General features: G+C 43.4%; 1 protein-coding gene across 2 annotated transcripts in view; it reads left to right on the forward strand.

Moving 5' to 3' along the window:
• The window catches only part of CLMN (calmin), a 97,212-nt gene that overhangs the window by 21,505 nt on the left and 50,032 nt on the right, over positions 1 to 25,675 (forward strand). The gene's annotated exons all lie outside the window — the stretch shown is intronic.

Consider the following 25,675-nt stretch of genomic DNA (forward strand, 5'->3'; position numbering starts at 1 on the left):
CCTTCCAGGTTCCAACAGAGCCTCTTTTAGCCGTACAATGGCCCCCACCCCTCCTCCTATCCGTGCATGATTGAATTTGATGTACAGACCGTAATGAGAGCTCCACACAATGTTATTTGTGTGCAGTGTTGTGTTCAGTGTAGACGTCCTTTTCTTCCTGTTTGTTGTGTGTCCGCTCCTCACCTCTAACTGGTTTGTGGGCAGTTCAGGATGTAGGAAAACTCTAAGGATACATTTGCCTTAATTTAGATGTGTTTCCTTTTCTGCACAATGATAAGTGCGTCTTTCTGTAACAAATTCTTTGTGTCCTTGATTTGCCTTTTCATAGTGTGTGTTGGGAGGTTATGTAATAATCCACCTGTTGTAACTGTATCACGACAGCTGCTAAAAGTTATACACAAGTTGCTTTATTATGAAAGATCATCTTGTAACATTGACAGACGTATATGTAACATTTCGAAGTGGAAGGATCAGAAAAGTTTAAATTGAATATTTTTATACAAACGGCCCCTTGGTAATAAGCTTTACCCCGACCACTTCCCTTTTATCAGTAACAATCTAGCACATTACTATGAATTATCAATACAACCATTTTAGCCTCATTTATATATATATATATATATATATATATATATATATATATATATATATATATATATATATATGAGGCTATATATATATAAACTGCCCATATAAATTTGTTATGAGGCCTTATTAAGTTTGTATTTTAAGGCACATATTTTCCTCTGGGACTGGGTCTGGGTCCGCTGGGGCGTGCTGAGGGGCCCCATACCAGTCACATGGGGCAGCGCAGTGGCTTAGTGGTTAACACTTCTGCCTCACAGCACTGAGGTCATGAGTTAGATTCCCGACCATGGCCTTATCTGTGAGGGGTTTGCATGTTTTCCCCGTGTTTGCGTGGGTTTCCTCCAGGTGCTCCGGTTTCCTCCCACACTCCAAAAACATACTGGTAGGTTAATTGGCTGCTATTAAATTGACCCTAGTCTGTGTGTGTGTGTGTGTGTGTGTGTGTGTGTGTGTGTGTGTGTGTTAGGTAATTTAGACTGTAAGCTCCAATGGGGCAGGCACTGATGTGAGTGAGTTCTCTGTACAGCGCTGCGGAATTAGTGGCGCTATATAAATAAATGGTGATGATGATGATTGACTGCATGGTTGTAGTTACGCCCCTTGCACAGCACATACAGCAAACATCAGTATAGCATCCGCCAATCAACATTGTAGAGTAAGACATGACGCTAGACAGCCCAAATTGTGGTTTCCCGTAAAGCGTACCTGCCTGCTCTCTAGGAACGTTTGGCAGACTCCTGAATTTCACGGGGCGCTCTCCCGGACTCCTGAGAGACAGGGTAACCCTTCTCTATCCCACCCTCTTCTCTAGTAGAGTGGGCAGGGCCATGATACAGCAAATCGCCACACCCCCTGGATCTGCTACTTGGACCTCCCCTCTAGGATCTCTTGGACATGTCGTCAAAAAAGACGTCAGATTTGTTGGTAGCGCTTTTCAGAGCACTGCAGGGGTAGAAGGAGAAATGTATATAAGTATTTTAAATATTATTATTATCCAGTGTTTATAAAACATCAACACGCTACATAGCATTGTACAAGTTGTGAAAGCTACAGAGACATTATATACAGGGGCAAACGCAGGATTTGCACAGGGGGGTTTCCACACCACGCCACCAGTGGGCGTGACCAGCATGCATGGGGGCGTGACAATAATTTTAGACAGTGCTTGGCTGCTCTCCAACTCATCCTATCCCCATAATATACATGGGCAGTGCTGCGTGCACTACTGTTAGGTGCAAGCAGCTCTCCCTTTTCAAGCAGAGCCGTGTGAAGCGGGGGCAGGGTCCAGCCACCTCTATTATATAGCGCCCCAGGCTTGGAGGTGGGTTTCCAGGCACTAGACAACCCCCCTCGGTTTGCCTATGTATACGGTGTTAACTTTCTCACTGATGACAAAGTTAAATATTGTATGGAAACGTCGGGATTTATAAAAGGGTAGGTAATGCATTAGGATGTGGTTTTAGCTTTGTAATAGTATATGAAAAGCGTTAAATCTGCAATCTTTTTTTAAAATGATGTTTTATCAACATAAATCACTCTGGTTACCTGTACACAGACACGTGGAGCTGGTCTATATTCCTTACTGTTGCGATCCAGGCTGCTATTAATGATTTGCAGAGTGTTATGCGATAACCATGGCAACCCCATATAATAAGTATAATAATTATCATTTGCATTATACTTATTCAAAGCCGCTGGATCAGAAATATATTCTGTCTCTAGGTTGCGGAGGCTGTTCTGTGCAGCCAGGTAATTTATCTGTGTTGTAGATATGAAAATAAAAATAAATGATTGCCTCAAGGCAGGGGAACATGGGAGATTTTCCCTCTCTAATCTCCGCTATTAATCTAGAATATTACATTTTAATCACTTTGCTCGTACGGAGCCCTTGAAAACATTTTATTGGATTGTGGTAAAGTACAGTAATGTTTTTCATAGCATAAAACAGTAATTTTCCATGTGCGTAGAGTGCAGTGTTCATCCGCGTTCTCAACCGAAGGGTTACAGCTGAAACTTGGTATCCGTGAGCTGCTTGTAACTGTTTATGATAAAAAAATATCAGTAATTGCCACTGTGGGCGAAGTACGGACCAAAAGCAGGAGATCAAACGTTATCAGTTTGTTATTAAAATTTGAATGCACGGCAAAGACTCAAAGTCTAAAAAAATATACAGGGAACAAAGTATAGTAATTAGGATTAACATTCAGGGCCTGATTAATTAAGGAGCGTAATTGGCGTTTTTTTTGCGTATAACGCACACAATTACTCTGCGCATGTCCAGAACCAGTCCATACGTCACAAAACGCAGCAGAGTTCAATTGACCTTCAAACGCAAAGGACACTTACGTCAGGCTACGGTTTTGGGAAATGGGGAAGGGCCGTTTGCCCATGGTCAATGCACAGTAAGGGTGTGCCAAGCTCGAGAGCATGTAGCGGCTCCGGGCTTCTCTCAAGTACTTGGGTTTCAGCTGTATCTCGTACTCCAGCTACAGATATAGTCTGAGCAAACACCACTCTCCTGCCCTTTGGCTCAGAACTGGAAAAATCCCAGTTACACCCATCTACTGTTCGGAGAAGTCTGGCCAGAAGTAGTCTTCATGGAAGAACTGTGGCTAAAAGCCAACTTTCAACCTGGAAACAGGGCCAAGCGACTCAACTATGCACGAAAACATAGGAACTGGGGTGCAGAAAAATGGCATCATCTCCAAGTGCTTCTTCCTATAGACACTGTGAGGAGCACTGCTAAACCCTTTTATAAAGCGAGCATAGGCAGAAGCAGTGTGAGGAAAGATAGGGGTTATTGTAATTAAGCACAATGCTCCAAATTACAGGAAAAAGCCTTATCCGGGAAAGCCCCAAGTATTCTGGGTAATATTCAAGCCTACAGTAGCCTTTCATTCTCCAATCTCCCCGTTGCTGATTCAGGTGGCATTATTCTCTGGGAAGTGATTACACTCCTGACTAGTTTATTTTTAATATACAGTAAATCATAATCTAATGGTTTTATCAGCTCTCACATTGATAGTGTATGTTTACACACTGAGCTGAAAATATTGAACATACTTTTGTAAACATTAAATGCTGAACATATTAACTTGTTACTTCTGTTCTGAGATTAATCAATATTTTTTACACAATATACAATTTTCTTTAGATACACGTAAGTACTCTGTTCTATCACAGCAAAGGTAGAAAGCCTCAGGCCGTCCAGCTGTGGTTGAGCACTCCCAGGGGCTGGCTGGGCTAGGGGGCATCTGGAACTGGTGAATGCCAGTGTGACAGAGTGTTTAAGCTTGTGTTAGAGCTACACTAAGTGACTTGAAGATGATTGTTGATTGTTTGGGTTAATTTAATTTTTTTTATTTAGTTTAGTTTTTTCCGATGCCACTAGGAAATACATTGCATACAGAGCAAAACACCCAATAAATCAAATGCAATCAGTAGGACGTAGCAACCACAATGCAAAGACTAAACCAAATGCGAGTTGGGTTACTCGGGACACTCCAACTTCTAGAAGACAAGCAGGCTCCTACACTTTTCTGGTCCCTAACGCCTACATAAAAATGGCCGCCCTTTCTTAAGACCCTCTGCACTTCCTTTAAAGGGATTTTTTTTTATCACGATTAGAATATACAATGAATTTGTAATTTCTTTGTAGTCAGGGGTGGGGAAATTTCATGTTCTACTCTTCACTTTTGAGGGGGTTAAGAATAGACAGGTATACACCAATATGGCAGCTTCCGTATATCTTCTCCAAATCACATATATGGTGGTAGGTTCATCAAACCTTCTAAAAAGGAACAGTGGAGGTGTTGCCCATAGCAACCAATCAGATTCTAGCTATCATATTCTAGAATGTGCTAAATAAATAATAGCTAGAATCTGATTGGTTGCTATGGGCAACACATCCACGGTTTGACAAAGTCCAAAGACTCTGTTGTCTCCAACTTGCGGAATCACCGGTGCTTCTGGTTCCCAGAATCCTCTGCTGATGCTGCTGGTGAATGTTTTCTGTAGTATTCTCGGTGAGTCATACCGGCCGGCTCAGCAATATCACACGTATGAAGCTGTTAAGGGCGTGTGAATCCAGAATATATAATGATGGCTAAACATATCTCTTCTATTAATACAAACTTTATTTCACAATATCCAGCTGATAGATAAACAAACTATTCCTTGTATCAGTGATTGCCAACCATTCTCGTATTGTGACACATTAACTGTTGGGACACACCAGTGTTTAAATATTGTAATAAGTGCAGCCAGAATAATATATGCATGTATGGTTAAAAATAAACAAAGTGAGTTGTGTAATTTGCAATTAAAATATAGCTGATGTAACCTCTCCATTGCGTACACCTGAATTCTTGTGACACTAGCAGCCTGGCATCACGACAGATAATTGTGTTCAGATGATGTGGTCGGGATTCATTGCCAAAGGCACGTATGCCCTGATTACGTGGGAGATTGGCCGCGATGTTCCTCTGGACAACTCTGCAATGTCCGGTTGTGCACATTGACGGTCATTACGGTAAGGTATCTCCTCTCATTTTCCCTCCCATCTTTATCATCATCATCATCATTTATTTATATAGCACCACTAATTCCGCAGCGCTGTACAGAGAACTCATTCACATCAGTCCCTGCCCCATTGGGGCCTACGGTCTAAATTCCCCCTTAGCGTGGCACATGAGTGCATTCGCACAATATATAGTTGCATTCAAGCTGATCAGGGGCATTAACAGGCAAAGGCAGTACACTGCGGGTGTGCAGACGCAAGTTATGCGCACCCCTCTGAGAGCGTCTTATTTTAAGACTATACCCCCGATCGTCCCAGCTTCCTTTATCTGGTCCACCAAGTCCTTGCATACAATTTGATGTCACTATGCTCCAATATTTGCTAGGCATTATTACACTGAAAATAAGGCATATCCCTGATCCAAAATGAAGTCTAACTTACAACACCCACTTAAAACCTCTCGACACGTCGCTAAAAACCTAACTCTCGCTATGAGACACGTTTATCAAAACGCCCTTAATCGCAGCTAGTGTGCAAATTTCAAAAAAAACATTGACATGATTTAACAAAAAGCTTACGCCAACACAGCTGAGCGATACTAACCTGAAGCGGTAAAAGTTATCTCACCTCTTCGCCAGCCAGTCTCGCCACTGACGCGTATGCGTGTTATCCAGCTCGCTGGCACGCACATGGGCAGTGACATCGAAAGCTAAGATTTGGGCTTTAGTTCCACTAATGAGGAAAAAAGTAAATATTGGTTAAACAAGCTTCCCCTGGTAAGTAACAATGTTATCGCTGGGAGTAACCCCTCTTGTGTATTGGGAGAATCGAAAATCTCTGTCGATTCGGGCTTTTCGCACTTATCTCACTACCACAGAGGTCAGACACGGCTGCCTTGTGTAAACTTCTCTTTAAAAGGCTTTTGAAATGGGGAACAGTTGTCAGTTTATCTCTGGACTGAAGAATCTGCAGATCAGGCGGAGATACAAGCAAATCACTCAGAGCCAACATCCTGTGAGGAAACGAAGCTCCACTAAATAATACTAATACATCATCTTTCTGATCTGGGAGAAGCTGTAGTGTCGTGAGAGAGCAGAACACTCTGAGGTCTGACTGCTTCAACACAGCATCTATATCTTGCCACCAATGGACATCCGGGGGGTAAATGTATCAAGCTGCGAGTTTCTGACGGGTTTGAAAAAGTGGAGATGTTGCCTATAGCAACCAATCAGAATCTAGTTATCATTTATTTAGTACATTCTACAAAATGACAGCTAGATTCTGATTGGTTGCTATAGGCAACATCTCCACTTTTTCAAACCAGTCAGAAACTCGCAGCTTGATACATTTACCCCCCTGGACACTAACAGGGCACGTCCACGGGCCATATAGTTAGGAATCTCTGCTTACATGTAGCCTGGACACACACACATGTACTATGTACACACACGGTTGAACATGTTCCGTTATGCTCCAGGATATTGGAGGAGTTTGCCCATTTTTACATTAGATCTGAATATTTCATAGTAAAAACATTTTAGTCTTTACTGCATGTTCTTTCTTCCACGCAGCCTCGTCTTTCAGAGCTGCGGTACAGAGGAAGGTATAGAACAACGTTGTTCCTACAAAGTAAATGACCCACTGTCATAGAAAAATAATAACTGCTGCGTTCTATTGTAGTAAACAGGGAAGGGAGGGGCATGAACGAGCCCGGACTTCTATCTTTTCAAACTGAACTAATACATGTCTGCTGAAATCTGCAGCAGAAGACATAGAAACAACTGTCTTATACATTTCCTCCAGAAGGCAGCGGAAACGTTTATAAAAATATTTTGAAAACTACCTCGTTAATTGTGGGATATGATTATTTATTTTTTTTTAATTGCCTGGAATTGCCTTTTAAGTTCATGGCTGAGTTTTAAATAACTAATTTCCTTTTAACGACTTTACTTTTGGCTAGAAGCTTAATAAAATAAAGTACAGTGATGTTGTCACAATGTCACAAAATAATGAGATTAGTTTAATGTATTGATAAATTATGGATGTGTGTGTGTGTATATATATATATATATATATATATATATATACACACACTGTGTGGAGTTTGTATGTTCTCCCCGTGTTTGCGTGGGTTTCCTCCGGGTGCTCTGGTTTCCTCCCACACTCCAAAAACATACTAGTAGGTTAATTGGCTGCTATCAAAAATTGACCCTAGTCTCTCTCTCTCTCTCTCTCTCTCTCTCTCTCTCTCTCGACTGATGTGAATGAGTTCTCTGTACAGCGCTACGGAACCAGTGTCGCTATATATATAAATAAATGATGATGATATATATATATATATATATATATATGTGTGTGTATACAGGGTTGAACAAGCATGTGACTGACAACTGAGAGGTCATTATTGCCCATAATTCACTACATTTACAAGAAACGTCACTTTTAATCAAACAGCATTTTCCTTTTCTTCTCTGCCAGACGTATAAGGAGTAGGGAGGTCATTGTAGAAACAGGAATTTTTAGTTGTTATGTATTGAGATGTTCGATTTAAACATTGTCACTCAATCTTTGGATTTATTTGGGCTGGGGTGGCAGAGGTCATTTTAATTACTTTCTAGTACTTAAGAAGTTAGCAAACACTAAACCCTTTACTGTCAAAATACAACTGTCAGCCCCAGGACTTGCTGACCTCTAAGCTGTGACATTTTACAGTACTGTACGTTTAAATAAAACATGCAATTTGAAAGCCAGTCGGAGCCAAATGTTTCAGACTGCTTATTAAAACCATCATTTGCGAGCACAATCTGGCAGCCAGGGGTTTATTTTCTCTTCAATTTAGCTGTTTAAATCTACAATTCTCCCTGGCACTTTGATATTGCAAAGAAATAAACAGCCCCTTTGTGTTTATTTGTGCTAATTTGCTTGCAACACTTTAACCCAGGAATTTGCAGACAGACCAACATGATGGGGAGTCCAGCCCTCTAAGCTTGCTCCATGTAATACACTTAATATATTATATTTATGTATATTTTGATTATATCGTTGGAAATGACAAGCCTATTAGGCTCAAGGCATGGTAAACAAGCACATGCGATGCTCTGTAGGCATTGCTTTACTTTGCTCGTTCTGCAATGAATAATAATTGTATTTTGGAGCCAAGTTTCAGAACTTGTTTTATCATGTGACTTAGTTTCCCATCTGTCCCGATTCTAATGGACTGTCCCGCCAGTCAGGGTTTTTTCCTGACTGCCGGAATGTTGGAAGGTCTGTCTCGCATGCCGCCGTTCTCTACAGCGGAGCAACAGTGAACGGGTGTGAGGGCTAACGGCTACCTAGATAAACTTTTAGCAAAGATTGGATAGAGGTCGACGCCTATAGCAGCCGCCTTTCCCGTAGAACTGGTTGCGTTCAAAGGTACTTGGCTGCCGCCAGGACTTCACTCTAGCGTAGTAAAAGTTTATCAGTGGCGACCGTAGCGCAGAGTTGAAGGGTAACTGGAATACAGGAGACAGTCCAAAGATCATGGGTCAGTAGCGAGCAGGATGAACAGGGACAAGCAGAGGTCGGGGGCAGTCAGCGTTCAAGCCGGATCCAAAAAACAAGCCAAGGGTCACAACAGTAATCAGATCAATGGCACAGAGTATCCAGAGGACAGAGCTGGTCAGCAAACTGTAATACACAGGGCGCTATAAGCAGTAGGGAGGATAAAACCCTCCCTCCCTTAAATATTGGTATTGTACAATCAGGAGACAGACAGCCAGGCCAACCGGATCTTCCACAGGAGGCTGCCTAATTAATCTATACCTGTTGCACACACTCCCAGCTGTCCACACTTTCTGGGACATGGTGCTGATTAAGTGAGCATCCTGGCTGTTGCCCTGGTGACGGCAGGGACGAAGAGGCCGAAAGTGATGGCTCAAAGAGAGAGACCGCGAGCTGGGGCAGCTTATAACAATGGGCGAGCATAGCCATCCGGGGGATGCATTTAGAGAAGGGGAGGAGGTTGGGGCGACCAACCGCTTCAAAAGCACTAGACACACCCACAGGAGATGTGGCACGACCCAACTAGACCATATTCTGATCCCAAAACTAAGAGCATTGGGAATTCATGTCAGGGCATTGTGGGACTTGTGCAATGCAGAAGATTGTATTCAAGATTGTGCAGTGTTTGGTGCAAGATACATATTCCATACTTGGCTAAATTCAGGACCACCGCAATGTGCGTTATAGTGCAGCAGGGCCACGGGCAGGACCACAGGCAGGAGATCTGCAGAGAACCGCGTCGTCAAACCCCTCTAGGGAAGTGGTCAGGATCTGCAAGGGCGCACTCTTCCAAGAGAACGCCCGAAATATCAAACAGTGAGCCTGAGGGGTAGGGTTTGTTGATATAATGGGTTTCTTGACATGACGTTAACAGAAATAGAGATGCCAGGTAAGAATATGAGAGCATTTATTTTGTATGCTGTGTAAATGTCCGTACGTGGTCCCTGAAGTATAGGTACCACAGAAACGGAGCGGTGCATCGTTGGAGCTTGTATCTGTCATTACATCATCTCCTGGTAATGTTATGCCAGACTAGATGGCCTGGCGCAGTAAACCTATGGCCTGTCAAGTTCTCCTATTCCCGGGACCCGGAGTTCCGTGCTTTGACCAGGCAGCTGCAAATCATTCCCAGTTAAAAGAACATTTGTTTGCCTGAAACCTCTGACATCTCTATCCTCATAAAAACTGGTTTTGTATTTCCTGATAACGATGAAATTCTCATCCGGAATTTTGTTTCAGTGTGATTTTATCTTATTTAGAAAGAACTTATGTTAAATGTGCTATTATTCTTAAATCTAAGGACCTAATCTTATCTACACTGGGTGTGGTGTTGAGGCCTCCGGTCTTTTCTTAAGCACAGTTCTGTCGTAACGCTACTGCGATAAAGTTTTAACGCTTTCCTTGCCAAGATTCAGGTTTTGTGTGTGTGGGGGGGGGTTCGGGGAGGGATAGCAAACCTCCCAAGTGTCTCGATTCCAGCGGGACAGTCCCGATTTTGGTGGACTGTCCCTCTGTCCCGTCCGACAATATCGGGACATAGCAGCCAGTTTTCCCGGTTGTCGAGGAGGAAGTGGGGCAGGACATGTCTCCAAAAAACGCTACTGCGCCTGCGCAAACAGGAAGTTTGTGGGCGGTGATTAGGCTCAACAGTGGCGTGGCTTATTTGTTCCTCTTTTGTACTTCCAAATGTTGGGAGGTAAGGGATATGAGTATTGATATTGGTTCAGCTCCCAAAATGGCTGCCACTATGTGTAGGTGACAGGTGTACTTGGTTTTGGAGGAGAGGTCCAAGTGGTCTCCGTTTGCACGGGGGGGCCATGATGAGGCACTGGGTAGCTATACGCTCCTCGAAGTGGGAGGAATGTGGGATGTTGTACTGTCCTCCCTGGAGAGCTCCCGTAGATTCAGGACATCCTGGGAGTGTAGAACATCATCATCATCATCATCATCATTTATTTATATAACGCCAACATATTCCGTAGCGCTTTACCATTGGGGACAAATACAGTAAGAAACGACCAGTATGATATCTGACCTCTCTGCAAACTGTCCTGTATTTTGCAGAACCTCTGAATGCAGAAACTATTTACCAAGGTGAACAGCTTAGTACAGATAAGTTACTGTATCCAGGGCCGGATTTACCATTAGGCCACCTAGGCAATTGCCTAGGGCCCAGCGGTCCCCAGCGGGCCCTCCTAGGGCCAGCGGTGAGACCACCCTTTAAAAGACCACCCGCTACTTATGGGCCAGTGCTATATGCTTGCCCCCCGGGCTAAAGTCTGCCAGCCAGCCCCAGGTGTATATGTTATGCTAAAAAACTATAGTGCTATGGATTTTTTCAGGGAGTAAGCCCCAAACCAGTATCTTGCCTAAGGCCCCTTGAAGTCTAAATCCGGCTCTGACTGTATCTAAACACTCAGCTGACGTCCCCATGTCCCTTTAATGTCAGCAAAAATATGGAACACAAACGAGAATTAAACAAGCAGAATATTAGGAGAATAGCATAACAAATATGAAAAAAGGGTCAGGCAGATGTGATTGTGTACTATAGAGATGTAATTACCTGTGCAAGATGCGGCTCTGAGGTCCATTTTTGAAATTACAACAATTGTGCACTGCCTGAGGGGTAGGACATGATTTTGCACCTTATATAAATATACCTTCCTGCGTGCACACAATAGCCTTATTTAGTGAAAGGTACAAAATAAAAATATATACTGTAAGTTAATAGGCTTTGGATGAAATTGACTCAAGCGTGTGTGGTAGGGAATGTAGACTATAAGTAATGCTGGGACAGCGTAGGATGTGAGGGCACATTTTCTGTATAGGCTGCATAATATATTGACACTATAAATAAAGGCTAATAATAGTAGTAGTAGTAATAATAATAATAATAATAATAATAAGATCACCAATAAAGTGAAAGTGTTCAGAATAAAAGCCTACTTATTCAACATCATGACTAAAATATGAAGTAGCACGTTTTTTTCTAAAAGGTTCTTCACTTAGGGCCTCAGAAGAGGTTTTTATTATGGTAAATCATAAATTTACTGCAGTTTTGGGGGGATTAACGCATTTTAAAGTAACAAGGCTATTTATTATTAGAGGATCGCAGCAGATATTCAGCCTAAGGGGACTGCAAAACTGCCCCATTTATCAAGCTCCAGAATTCTGCACTTGACCCCGATAACTAACGACCAAGTGAAGATGGCGTTAGCCGTTGTAGCCGATGGGGAGAGCATCGCAGGAGAGGGATCTACGAATCCCTCCCTGGCGGGATTCGTGCTACTTCTCAATGCAAATTGTCCAAGACCATAAGACCCTGTACTCATTTTATTATTATAATTATTATTATTCTTTATTTATGGGGCGCCACATGAGGTCCGCAGCACTGTACAGAGGGCAAACAACAAGACAGTACATGGTATAACAGTACAGTACAGTAAACATAAACATAATTTAAGTAAAAACATAAATTACATAAAACATACTATAGATTGTTTGACTGGACAGGCTTCTATCGGAGCCACTGTCCAGGCTAATTAGTTTTCATAAATTGCCACGTTAATGAATTTCTTATCACTGCAATAAGAAATGATAATTAAAGTGAGCAATATGCCATGGGTCATAAATAAACCTCTTACTGTCTTACAGAACATTTGTGCAGAAATCAGTGTTTTATGAGATTAGCGTATCTCCCGATTGTACAGATTTAGGCTTCACAATCCTTGTTTAAGGGCTCTGTCCTGCCATCGTGATTGAGACAGCTTTATGAATCAGGAAGTTAGGAGGCATCTCCCGTTCAGAGTAGCGGTTAACTAGTGCCGCAGCAATTAATGGGTAATTGGAGGGACGGGGACTAGCCACGCCCCCTGGTACCCCCATCGTGATATCTGGCTCTCAAAAGTTATGATATTGTGTATTTTGTGATATTCCAGGAGATAATTGCATAGAAATCTCTGACAGCTGTCATGAATAGAACAGAAGTCTCTCTTGGAACTGATCATTTAGCTATGAATAGCAGTTTAGCCTGTGTCCAGTCTTGTAGCTGTAATACATACTTGCCAACTCTCCCGGAATGTCCGGGAGACTCCCGCATTTTGCGAGAGTCTCCCGGACTCCCAGGCGAGTTTGGCAATCTCCCGAATTCTGCCCACTTCACTAGGAATTGCCCACTTCCTAGTGAAGTGGGCAGAATTAGATCCCAAACGCCGATGAATCGCGGCGTTTAGCAATTTGCGTCATGACGTCACATGGGGCGGGGCCGAAATGACGCAATTTTGGCCGCCCCGCCCCCTCCCGCCCCCTCACGCCCCCCTCCACTGGCTGGCTCCCGGAAGGGAGCTGAAGAATGTAGGTAAGTATGCTGTAATATCAAATTAGCATATCATTGCACTCTTATTAATATAGAACCATGACGAGTATAATAAATGTATTTTGCATACTATAATAATAGCTAAGGCAAACTACGAGGATCTTCTAGTATAAAAATGGTTTCATGTATCATATACATCAGAGATAGGTGACCTGTGGCTCTTCAGCTGCTGTAGAACTACAAGTGCCAGAATACCCTGCTGGCCTGTCGATTCCAGCTGTTCTGGCTCTCTCTAGCTGTTGTGGTACTACAAGTTCCAGCACACTCTGCCAGCAAGGTGCTATGAAGCAATAAGAACCAGCATATCCTTCCAGCTTTTAGAGAGACTACACATTTCAGCTTTAATACACAAAGGGAAACCTCTGTCTCCCACTTACAGTAATCTGTTTAACTGTAATTGACTATATCTTGTGGTAGCTGAAATTAGCACTTTAAAATCTACTCCTCACAAATAGAGACCCCAGTATTTTGGTTTTGATTTTGGATCCCTATTTTTTTCTAAAATCACAAAATTTGGCTCTTTTTTTTTTCTGTTCCTACATTATTAACCTCATAATGTAGGAGGAGTGCCTTGAAAAAATGATGGAGACTCTAAGGGGCATATTCAATCCCGATCCGATCACCGCGGAAAATGCGCAGTACTGCTGGTAATACGGTATCGCAATAACGCAGAATTTCGTACGTAGCCCTATGGGCTGCGAACAAAAATCCACGTTATTGCGGTACCGCGGATTACATTCGCGGCCGTTCCGGCGCGATCCCGCGAATCGGGATCGGAATTGATTATGCCCCTAAGGGCGCCGCGAACTGCAAAAGTTTGGGAATCACTGTTGTAACCTGTCTACCAAGTTAATGGCGATTTTGTGCGTATCAACCGCAAAATCATACTGCGACTGCCCAGAACCGGACCGTGCGCCACAGAACGCAGCCACGTTCAATTCAGCTTCAAACGCAAAGGACACTTACTAGAATTTCAAGGAAGGAACAGGGCTGGCAAAGGTGCATTTGCCAGTAGTCAGTGTACAGTAAGGACGTGCCAATCGCGAGCGCACGCATCAGCGTCCAATTCAAGCTCTGGGCAACTCTTAGGTACTTGTTTTTCAGCCGTATCCCTTGCTCCAGCTACAGAGCTAGTCTATGTCCTGATTATTAGTGATGACAGTCAGTCGTGTATGCATGCTATAACATGTGTTTGCAATCAGGAGAAACTGTAAAAATATATTTTATGTTAAGTAGACATTAACATCCTAATAAATGTAATTTATGGGAGAAAAAAAGCACTTTTTTAAAACTGTTTTATCATTAATACCTATATTATTGACAAGTGATATTAATTGATTTTTTTTTCTGCGCGTTCTTTTGCAAATTTATATTCCATACAGATATAGGACGTATCCTGCAGTGTAGTACAGCAGTGTAGGCAGACCAGAATTACGTGCGTTCTGAAACATACGTACATCGCGCTCAGTGTGCGTACCTTGATGAATCAGAATGTTAAAGTGATTTTTCACATTAAGAAATGTTTCGTTACATCTTATTTGCAGATGTTAAATCCACGTTTGTTTGTTTTTTTGTCAGGAAATAATAACAAACGTCAGATTGTGTAGAATTTTGTTTTCATAATAAATAATATTCCGAGCTGACTCCAGGACTCAGGAGAAGCAGAATGAGGATATTTATTCGCTATCAGATAACGCTTTGCTTCCTAGAAGGTGCTCAATGCAGTTTTAATGAGTGAATCCTGTGTCTGAGAACGGCTCAGCCTCTAATCTGAGGAATTCTGCGGGCGCTATGACTGAGAGATGGAGGAAAATGAGGGTCAAGCGAGGCACGCTATGCAAATCCCGGATTGTGGGGAATTTAAGCAGAGGGATAAAGATTAGGGAATAAAAGACTGAATGAACGGAGCTCTGTGGCGGTGACTGTACGCTCTATAATTCCTTTGGGTGGATAAAACACAAACAGCCCAGTTATTTCCCTCTGTATGTGAAGAACCATGAAACATGGGAAGCATGTTATCATTTACGTGAGCTCCGCTGTCATGTCAACAGTCATAGTCCAACACGTGTGTGGCTGACTGACTTCCAGAATCTACTTACGTCTGCCTATGTTTGGTTATTGCTGACAGAAAATCAGTTTCCTTGTTTAAGGGGTCATAATAAATTATTAGCCTAAGTCCCACAGCCGAGAGGTGAGCCCCAAAACTTTTGATCACCTAAAATTCCTGTGATCACAAGAGAATAAAAGCAACGTGTACAATTAATTGAATAGCAGAAAACAGTTTAATGCAAAGATTGATTCTAAGGTGGTATCGGATGCAATTTTGATGTTTCTTTACACTTTTGCACAGTGCATGCCTTTAGGTTACGAAACGGACACATGTTTAAAATTTGGCGCCCTAAGGTCACAGTTTTAATTGTTATAAAAAAATAAATGATAGCAATGAAAGCAGATGCAGTAACAGCCACCAGTCAATAGTATATCAAACAAAACTTGGGGTGGCCAGGGGCCCATAACACCGGCGCTACCTTAATAGTGTCAGAAAGACTCCGCCTCAAACGGCACCCTTACACAAATGATACCCCGGGCACCTCAGCGTCACGCTGAAGAGACAGGAGCGAAGGGGGAAGAAACACAACATTTGCGCCAATGTATTAAACCGCTGGCTGCGTTGCTTTCTCGCCGACTGTGCCTCGTCTGAATTAGGAGAGAAAATAAGGTTAATAACAATACACAAATGACAGTGCCAAACAAATGCATGAAAAGGGAAGGGCGGGCGGGCAATGCTGAAGAAAGAGAGGGAAAATTCCTGTCCCTCTAATGTAAGCTTACTTAACCCACCCCGTGAAATCTTATTGGCTACCTCTGTATCTTGATAGAAACTTAACTATTCAAGGTAAGTGCAGCAGTGAGATTGCAAACCCAGCGCTTAAATGCATCCGTCCCCATTCAGGTCCTCATTACTGCTAAGCACACTGTCGCAAAACCAAGTTGCTTTGTAGAACTCTTCAAAAATTAGGTCCTCAATAGTTAGTGGAAATGACAGTTCTCCTTTCAAAATGTTTTTTATTTACCTCTAAAAACGCTCCATTAAGAAGTCCAAGTCGGGATAGATTTATCAAACTTTCAAGTGAAGGTGTTGCCCATAGCAACCAATCAGATTCTAGCTATCATTTATCTACTACATTCTAGAACAGGCCTGTCCAACCCGCGGCCCTCCAGATGTTGTGAAACTACAAGCCCCAGCATGCTTTGCCGGTAGACAACCAGTTGATAGCTGGAAGGGCATGCTGGGACTTGTAGTTTCACAACACCTGGAGGGCCGCAGGTTGGACAGACCTGTTCTAGAACATGACAGCTAGAATCTGATTGGTTGCTATGGGCAACACCTCCACTTTTTCTTTTTTAGAAGGATTAATAAAACTAGTCTGACGTTACCCAGGGAGGTCAGGTGCACAGAATTTGTTATACTAACCTTTAAACTAGTGGTTGGGATTAGGAGTGTTAAAATAAATTATTCTTATAAGTAACCTGAATAAATACAGAGCTAGATTTCCTGACCTCTATACAATAAAGTATTTTAGGTTACATATGTCTTCTCAATATTGTCACACTACAAGTCCCAGCATGCTGTGGGCACCCATAATTCTGAAAAGAGAAATCTTAAATGTATGTAACTTGGTGTTTTCTCAAACATCGGTTCCTCTCCTTGCTCTCTTTTTTTTTTTTTTTTGGGTGCCAAATGCAGTAAAACCGTTATAGGATCTCATTCCCTCTAATTCTGTTATTCCAGGTGTAGAAAGAGTCAGGATTTTTGGTAAAATAAACATTCTGTGTTAAAGATTTCCAGTTGCAAAAAAAATAAAAAAATGCACACGGGGGAGTCCTAACTTGGCACAGAGTCTGGTAAAAGGGTGCAGGGGGGTTATTAAAAATAGAGAACAGGTAATCAGATGAGGTTGCAGATGGTTTTAAGATATGTGTTAAAAGGGCCTATTCATTAAGCCATAAACCATGCGGAAACGGATTTTCCCGCATGGTTTAGGCATCTTCATGTGTCCTAGCTATCTAACAAAAGCCCAAAAACCTTGTAGTAATTAAATATAGTATAACAGGCAAAATTGGGGAAATCTGACCCAGTAATTAATAGTCGTAGCTTGGGGCAGAGGTATCTTGGGGCAGAGGTATCTCTTATCATTCAAGGTTCAGAGAATGATAAGAGGGCATCGCTGTGTCACACTGGGGGCGAGCCACGTCTCTGTGGGACTTGCAGCCCTAGTCAGGGCTGCCATCAGAAACTGTGGGGCCCAGTACTAATTAATCTGGTGGCCCCCCTCCACATACATGTGCACCCCTCCCCATACATGTGCACCCCTCCCCATACATGTGCCCCCCTCCATCTTCGCCATACATGCGCCCCCTATCCCTCATCACAGTACATTCCCCCCCACTCCCTCATCACAGTAAATGTTCCCCTCCCCTCAAAGTAAATGTCCCCCTCTCCCCTCCCAACAATCACAGTAAATGTTCCCCTCTCTCCCCCCCACAGTAAATGTTCCCCTCTCCCCCCCCCACAGTTAATGTCCCCCTCTCTCCCCCCCACAGTTAATGTCCCCCTCTCTCCCCCCCAATCACAGTTAAGGTCTCCCTCTCCCTTCCCCTTCCACAATTAAGGTCCCCCTCTCCCTCCCCCCTCCAGATTTAAGTTCCCCCTCTCTCTCCACAGATCAGGTCCCCCAGGCTCTCCCTCTCCCCCCCTCCCCCCACAGTAAATGTCCCCCTCTCTCCCCCCCAATCACAGTTAAGGTCCCTCTCTCCCCCCCCAATCACAGTTAAGGTCCCTCTCTCCCCCCCCAATCACAGTTAAGGTCCCTCTCTCCCCCCAATCACAGTTAAGGTCCCCCTCTCCCCCCCCCCCACAGTTAAGGTCCCCCTCCCCCCCCCCCACAGTTAAGGTCCCTCTCTCCCCCCCCAATCACAGTTAAGGTCCCTCTCTCCCCCCAATCACAGTTAAGGTCCCTCTCTCCCCCCCAATCACAGTTAAGGTCTCCCTCTCCCTTCCCCTTCCACAATTAAGGTCCCCCTCTCCCTCCCCCCTCCAGATTTAAGGTCCCCCTCTCTCTCCACAGATCAGGTCCCCCAGGCTCTCCCTCTCCCCCCCCTCCCTCTACAGTTATGGTCCCCCAGGTCCCCCGGGCTCTCCTCTCCCCCACACCTCCCCCCCTTCTCCCCCGAGATGCTGCAGCTCTGCCTCCCGGTCACTGATACACTGGGAGTGTGGCGCGCAGTGATGACGTCACCGAGCCGCGCTCCCAGCCTATCAGAGTCTGGGAGGCAGAGCTGCAGCATCGCCGAGAAGGTAAGAAAAAAAAAAAAGGGGCAGCACGGTCGGTGACTGTGGGGCCCGGACAGTCCAGGGAGTCTGGACAGAAGGAGAGGCCTGTCCGGGCCCCTCACAGCAGTACTGGCCGTACCCCTCTGATGGCGGCCTTGGCCCTACTCCCTGCCTAACCCAGAGGCTGATTACCCTGGCTAGGCTGCAGCGAGGGCTACCAAGGGTGCAAGGCTTTCGGGGGGAGAGCAACATCTTTGGGGGTGCAAACTTGTGACAGGGAGGGGCCTAAACTAAAATTAATTTTAAACCCTAAAAGATTAGTTGTTCTCCAAAGTAAAAAGAAAACATGAGAGAAAAATGTACTAAGGTTTTTATCTTAACGTATTCCTGGGGCAAAGGCTGAAGACAACGAGTCATCTTTGGGGTGGGCGCTTGAGGAAAAGAATGGCGACGGGCGCAAGCGTGATGGCCCCTCCACATCTCCAACCACAGTAGTTCTTCAACTCACTGTTCTTGAGCCTGGTCCGCTATACAGTTCTAATTTTAATGAAAACTAAATGAGTGACGAAGTTTGTCCTGACCCATTTAAAAAGCCAAGTGGAGCTGTGTTTCGAAACCACGGGATCATAAACAATATTGGGAGGGGGGGGGGGGGGGTTAAAGGAAACCAGATTTTAATATAAGAATTTGTTTTCACCAACCGCGTATTAGCCTGTCGTGGAACGTGAGGGGGGCGCTATGAGCGTATTGGCCTAGTGCGGCCTGAACCAATAATCAGGCTTTGGCCTAACCCCTTTCCCTCCCTTCCCTCTAAATACAGCCTGTTAAGTCTGTGGCTTTTGTTTCAAAAAACGTATTTATAAACCATGACACAGTGGGTTATACACGCTTCTTTACTGTAGAACTTCCGGTAACACATTACACAGGATAGTTTCATACACCAAATATATACAACACAAAAACAAGATCCGATGTATCCCTCCGCCAGATACACAAAGTATGATAGGGACTAGTTAAACCACACACTCCTGGATTGCTACGCCCATAGCCCCCTTCCACTGCTGCCCTGTACATTTGTACATGAATGCACCGGAGTTATTAGAAGCCTCACTGGTGCTTGTAACGTCAGACAGATACAGTTCTCTCAGTATGAGGCCGTTCAGGCATTCACTTGCAGGTGCTATGGGCAATTTTCCATGGTACAAACATTTATGGGATTAGCGTGGCTTTGTTTAACATTTAATGTTGGTGTGGTAACCATGCACTGCAGGGCATTGTATGACAAAGAGTCTCTCATTCACTGAGAAGGGTTTCTGTGCTGGGTCTCCGGGTTACAAGTTTCAGACATAGGGGCTTATTTATTACAACGGTGCTAGGTGTGCACATGTGCTGTAACTCACGGCAACCACTTGTGCCTGCCGCAGGATGGAATGGCCGGACGTAAACTGCACAACTGATAAATGGATCTAATAGAGGGGGCAAAGTGTTCATTAAAAAATAAACATCCAAGTAAACTTGTGAAAATGGCAGCAGTAATCATTTCTGACACCAGAGAGACAAGTGATGCTACGGGGGTTGTGGGTGTGGCTTGCAATTGTGTGGGTGTGGTTTGCATGGTTGTGGGTGTGGATTGCCTGGGTGTGGGTGTGGCTTCCATGGTTGTGGGCGTGGCTTCCATGGTTGTAGGTGTGGCTTACATGGCTGTGGGTGTGGCGTGCCATTTTGTGGGATTGGTTATACACAGCCAATGTCATTTTATGTTCTTTAGTTTCATGTTTTTCAAACAGCTATTATCAAATACACGGCTGCCCCATGTGACCAGCTTACAATGTAGAGCATTGCAAACACCATCTAGACAGGGGCAGACCTAGGGGTAAATGTATGAATCTCCGGATTCTTCATCTCCGGCGTGTTCAGCCTCTTCAGCGCTTAAATTTAAAGCGGCGCTGCATTGTAAATGGAAGTTTCCCTTTACAATGCAGCGCCGCTTTAAATTTAAGCGCTGAAGAGGCTGAACATGCCGGAGATGAAGAATCCGGAGATTCATACATTTACCCCCTAGACTTTATTTTTAGAGGGGATGACTTGGCATAGTCACGCTCCTCCTTCATTCTGATTGGCTGGTCCATGGTGGCCCGCCCCCTCCTCCACTTTGATCGCCATCTTGGCCGCAATTTTAAGGTATGCTTGATGTGTTGGGGGGTGATTGCCCTGATCGCCCCCCCCCCCCCCTGGATCCGTCACTGCATCTAGAGCATTGGCATAGGCCACCTAGCCCGATCCTGCCTCGCCATGTAAGAAGGGAGGGATGGGTCTGGTGGCCAGCCTCCGGAATACTAATGGAAGGAGGGGGGGTGGCTCTTAACATGATTTACATCATCATGCTCCTCTGGATTGGTCCTGATGATTTGATTCATGCCATCATGGCCCCATCCCCGCTGTTAAGGCAATCTCATCATTTTACAGCTGGGGACGGAGCCATATTGCTGCAAATCACGTTATCACCCCCCTCCCAACATTTACCATTTGGACCTCCCCTCCGTAATTTCCAAGAAGGGACATCCAAAATGGTTTGGTGGCCCGCCTCCAGAATACTAATGGAAGGAGGGGGGTTTTACCTGACGAGATCCCCTTGATTTTCCTTGATATGGACAGCATGGTGGCTCAGTGGTTAGCACTTCTGTTTAACAGCACTGGGGTCATGAGTTTGATCCCCGACCATGGCCTTATCTGTGTGGAGTTTGTATGTTCTCCCCATGTTTGCGTGGGTTTCCTCCGGGTGCTCCGGTTTCCTCTCACATTCCAAAAACATACTGGTAGGTTACTTGGCTGCTATCAAAATTGACCATAGTCTGTGTATGTTAGGGAATTTAGACTGTAAGCCCCAATGGGGCAGGGACTGATGTGAGTGAGTTCTCTGTACAGCGCTGCGGAATTAGTGGCGCTATATAAATAGCTGGTGATGGTGATGATGATGATATTTGACAAGTCTGAGCTTATCACTGTTTTATAACAAAAGGATAATATTATTTTAGTTTATTGAGTTTTCTGTAGTTTGTTAAATGGAAACTCCGTCTATACTGACCATTTAGCTGTGGCTGGAGTACATTGAGGGAGCCTTTTGTGCAGTGATTCTCTGATCACACTCCCCAAAATCTCCAGTAATTCAGTGCTGGTCTCTTCTCTCCTACTAAGACAGATCTGATCCATATCATCATTAACTTTCCATTTGCATGAATGGGTATTTCTTAGGCTATGTGTTTCGATATTATAGACCTCACACAGGAGGAGGAAAGAGAGCGTTCTGAATTGAGTTCTTATTTAATCAGAGGGGTTTCACAACACTAGAAGACAGCATTTGATTAGTTTTAATACCTGCCAAAAGCAGTATAGACAAGGGAAGGCTGTATAAGAGCAATGATGTTTTATAGTGGTTAGCCAAAAATATCACATTAATCTCATGATCAGTTTCTGGGTCTTTTGTTATTATTTTATTTTCTTGACATCTCCCTCAAGGAATCTAATCAGCGCTGATATCTTAACACCGTGTCAGAGGCAGAATGTTGGTGTGTGGGATTGCGTGTGTGTGTTCCATGATGTCTGTAAGATAAGATATGGAGGTACACGGAAATTCTAAATATCTAGTTGCCATGGTTACTCGGAGGTGACCGTGCAAACTGAGGTAGACAGCCTGCGGCCCTCCAGCTGAGCATGCTGGGACGTGTAGTTCCACAACTGTATACTTGCACTGAGGCGTATTCAGTGCTACATTTCTGGCATTGTAAATCTGTTTGCAGAGATCAGGGAAATGTTTAAAACCGTGGAACATTCTCCTTGATCACTTCTGGTCATAAAATTCTGTATGTTTTGGCCCTTTGGTGTCCTTCATCCTACCCCAAACACATCACAGTGCAGGATGTATTGGCCGTTGTTGTCCCAGCTTTATTCACAGACTATAAATACTGTGAAATGTGAATTTACACATTCAGGGCCTGATTTTTAGTTAGGAGCAAAGCAAAGAAAAGGAGCAAATTTGCACCTGGGCAAAACCATGTTGCATTGGAGGGGGAGGTAAATTTGAAGTGTAGGGACAGATTTATAGTGGGGATACGGCATTTCATAGATTACCTTTAATTTCAGTGTATAAATAAAGCTATTAAGTATTTGTGTGCTACATGAAAAAACAGCCAGTATTTTCCTTGTGTGCAAAAAATAAGTCAATTTGTGCCCCTCGCATTGTAACATGGTTTGCTCCTAAATTAAAAATCAGACCCACAGTGTGCGGAATGGTTGGATCAACGTTTATAGATTGTATCATCGGAACGTCACAGCGCTGCAAAGCTCGCGTGCAAAATGTTGCCGCAACGTCGCTAACCTCTATCTACATCGTCGATTCTTTTCATGTTTTCACGGAGCAATATCCTCTCTGTGTATATAGGTTATTCTATTATCATTATTAGTCTAATCTGTTAGTTATAAGTTCTGGGATATTTCCAAATTAATGTTGATAAGGGGTAAAGTGTTTCATCACCGTCATATATGCCCTATTTCCATGTGCACAAAAAGTGTGAAAACTATAAGAATTGAATCACCATGAAATAATGTTCATGTTTTTCTGCCTGAATCGTTCAGACCCATGAATAAAGATAATTGAAACTAGAGATGCTCACTGACCCCCGTGAACTGATTTTGGGTTTGGATCTGGATCAGCTTCGTGTTTTGGTTTTGGTTTTGGTTTTGGCAAAACCGCCCTCGTGTGTTTTGGTTTTGGAGTTTTTAGGAAAAATCCTAAAATATGCTAAAATCACATAATTTTGACCTTTTTTTGTTCCTACATTTTTATTACCCTCAATAACACTAATTTTAAGTCTTTTGCAGTCATTTTTGACCACCTCACAGGTCACATTATTATTTTCGTACACTTTCGGACAAATACTGCAGCGACCTGGCTGGATGGTAAGCGACAGAGCAATGACACAAACACACGGCAGTTCCTAGCACATCTAGGACACATTGGCACACAGCAGTGGCAGAAAAGAAAAATGGGGCAAGATGGAATTGTTCTTGGGACCAGCCGTTATGTTGGATCTTAAAAATGAATCCAAAAATCGCAAGATCCGATGACGTAACAATGTAGTTTTGCCTTGTTTTCTATTCCGAGGCCGCGCGACAGTACTGAGCCAGCTCGGCTCGGTACTCGGATCCGCTAAGTTCAGGTGTGTTCGTTTCTCGAGGAACCGAGCCTGAGCATCTCTAATTGGAACCTAAATGATTAGCCCCCTATACATTCCTTGTATACCCTGAGTACAAGAAGACCCTGTCGCTCACCATCTCTGTGTTTACGAGTTCACCTTACATGTGGCCACATGTTCAGCTCCTATTGTAATTACATGTTGATAATAACACACTCGGTGGATGGTGTTGTCCAGCTCTCCACTGATAAGTAAAACAATATATTTAGTCCCATGTCTGAATGTCACAACACAGAACAATAACAATGTTATCAGTCAGACAGCTGGCTCTGCGCTGGTACCCAGAGACGTCAGTGTTATGATATCATCACGGGCAGCTGGAGTTTGAGGCAGTTTGTAGAGAACGATCTTTGTGTAACGAGAAACATGATAAATAATCACTTGTTCATGTACGAGACGTCATTGTGTATTACTCATGTTCATCTCCGTCCATGCCATCTCCAGATACAGACAGGGGGTACTTGGGCTTAGCCCTTTGCCAACTGCTTTAAAAAAGGAAAGAATGGAAAGGGAAATCTTTCCTTAACTTGTCTTTAGTATCGTTTGTATTCTTCACTCTATGTGCCCTCTGCCCCCCAAAATCACCCAGCCCCAGCGCTGGACACGCTTGATTGACTTCCACTATAAAATTATCCTGTTGTAATTAACCAGCGTAGAGCTAGTTTATTAAATATAAAAAAAAACAAAAAAAACCTAACTTTACAACTAAACTTTAACTGGCTAAAAGCCTTACCAAACCATTGTAATCCAAATGAAAAAAATATTTTTAATATAAAACAGAACCCCCCAAAATACCTGTAAAAAAAGAACCAGTTGCGCATGTTTTGAGAGCTCTGTAAACGAACTCCGGTGGTTCCAAATCAATAAAAGACGAATGTTAACTTGAAATCCTCTTTTTGTTACATCGATAAAGAACGTGGCCTAGATTTTTAACCATAAAACAAGTAGATAAAAATGTTTTAATGTCAATGGGATCTATATATTAATTATCAGTGAGTTCCCTAATTAAATAACGATTATTATTGCCGTTGGTTGCTTATAATTATCGGAGCTATTTATTAATTTTGGCAGCCGAGACAGAGCTGCCGACAACAGTCTGTCTCCGTGATAGTGTTCTGTGTATGTCCGCTTTTGGGCAAAAGATTTTTTAGCTGTACCGCCACTTAAAACTCATACTGACCATGCGTGGCATTGAAATGGTTTTCTGCAGCAGAAGCTGCAAAGTAGGTAGGATCAGGATGGGGTTACAATTTCACGATAAACGGCAAAAAAAGCAAAGCTTTTCGCCGCACAATAAGTTGAGTCGTTTTAGCACCAGAGAAGTCGGTGATTTCTCTGGTGTTGGGGCTGTAATAACTAATCCGGACACTAAAATGACCCTTGCTGCGGCAGAAACAGCCGTTAGAGCTTGATAAATAAGCCCCAGTGTCTTTTTAAATCTGTAGGCTAAAGGTTACTTTGCCTTTTAGCCGGTGGTCTTAGTATAGGAAACGGTGGAAAATCCCCAGATTGCCGAGGGTACGTTTTTGGCACGTGTCTTTCTTTTTTTTATACTTAGATTTATTTCTAACCCCACAAAGTAGGAATCTAAGAGTGTTATTTTTTTAGGGGCAGATTCTCAAGCATTCATGAAATTATTTTTATAAGACATTATTAATGGAAGGTGCGTCAGGTCCGATGCTCTTAAGGTAACTAATGTTTCATGGGCAACAAGTGTCTTGGCCGTTGGAAGCGGGAATTGTCCTGTTTTATGTAGTGCTGGAGTATAGGAATTGATCTCATTCCAAGCTCCCTCTCTTTACAGAAGGAACCAGTGGACTATTTTCCGCCATGATAAACTTTCTTCTGCCAGTTTAATGGCTGTCAGTCTGTATCCGCTGTGCCCCCCACTTCTATATATACAGTATATGTATATTTTTATACCATTTATTCTAATCATAACGATGTGTGGTCTGCTGAATCTCACTGGTACTGGAGGGCGTTTAAGACATTGTCGTCTGTATACATTTTCCAACTTTTATAAGATTTATCTTGCCATAAACTTTACTGCCACCTCTGAAATG

This window comes from Mixophyes fleayi, chromosome 12 (genome assembly GCF_038048845.1).
Source record: "Mixophyes fleayi isolate aMixFle1 chromosome 12, aMixFle1.hap1, whole genome shotgun sequence".
In the NCBI taxonomy this organism is placed as follows: domain Eukaryota; kingdom Metazoa; phylum Chordata; class Amphibia; order Anura; family Limnodynastidae; genus Mixophyes; species Mixophyes fleayi.